Below are 712 nucleotides of genomic sequence, written 5' to 3'. Positions count from 1 at the left end.
CATTTTAGCCTGCATCATGTCTATAGAGCTTAGTTCATGCACTCCTCCTTGGGCTTCCTTCTTCTCCACTGTCGCTCGTTCGACTCCCCATGATTGATGGTTTTGAGCCATATCCTCGATGAGGGCACTAGCTTCAGGGTAAGGTTTGTTCATCAGAGCACCGCCTGCGGCAGCGTCGATGGTCATCTTTGTGTTATAATGAAGTCCATTATAGAAGGTTTGAATGATTAACCAATTTTCTAAACCATGATGTGGGCATGCTCGTAACAACTCTTTATATCTCTCCCAAGCTTCGAACAGCGATTCTCCATGGTTTTGGGTAAATCTAGTTATATGGTTTCGAAGAACGGCGGTCTTACTCGGGGGAAAATATCTAGCAAGAAAAACTCTTCTAAGGTTATCCCAAGTCGTAATGGAATTGGGTGGAATGGAATCTAACCATGATAGAGCTTTATCTCTGAGGGAAAAAGGAAATAATCTTAAACGTATTGCCTCAGGAGAAGCTCCATTGGTTTTAAAAGTATCTGCTAATTGAAGAAATATTTTTAAATGTTGGTTTGGGTTCTCAGTAGCGAGACCTGCGAATTGTCTCTGTTGCACTAGTTGTAACAGGGATGGTTTAAGTTCAAAATTATTGGCTGGGATTATTGGGTTTACTATACTAGAACTAGTTTCTTCGTTAGATGGTTGAGCGAAATCTTTAAGAGGTCTT

At 41.0% G+C, this 712-nt stretch overlaps 1 non-coding gene across 1 annotated transcript; it reads left to right on the top strand.

Moving 5' to 3' along the window:
* The first annotated feature begins 241 nt into the window (after nt 1-241).
* Nucleotides 242-348, top strand: LOC127124977 (small nucleolar RNA R71). The gene has a single exon (XR_007804447.1). It is a non-coding gene; the product is annotated as a small nucleolar RNA R71 (small nucleolar RNA).
* Nucleotides 349-712: the final 364 nt, after the last annotated feature.

Source organism: Lathyrus oleraceus, chromosome 2, assembly GCF_024323335.1.
Source record: "Lathyrus oleraceus cultivar Zhongwan6 chromosome 2, CAAS_Psat_ZW6_1.0, whole genome shotgun sequence".
In the NCBI taxonomy this organism is placed as follows: domain Eukaryota; kingdom Viridiplantae; phylum Streptophyta; class Magnoliopsida; order Fabales; family Fabaceae; genus Lathyrus; species Lathyrus oleraceus.
Note: the sequence above shows the minus strand (reverse complement) of the source record. Positions and strands in the feature narration are given on the sequence as shown.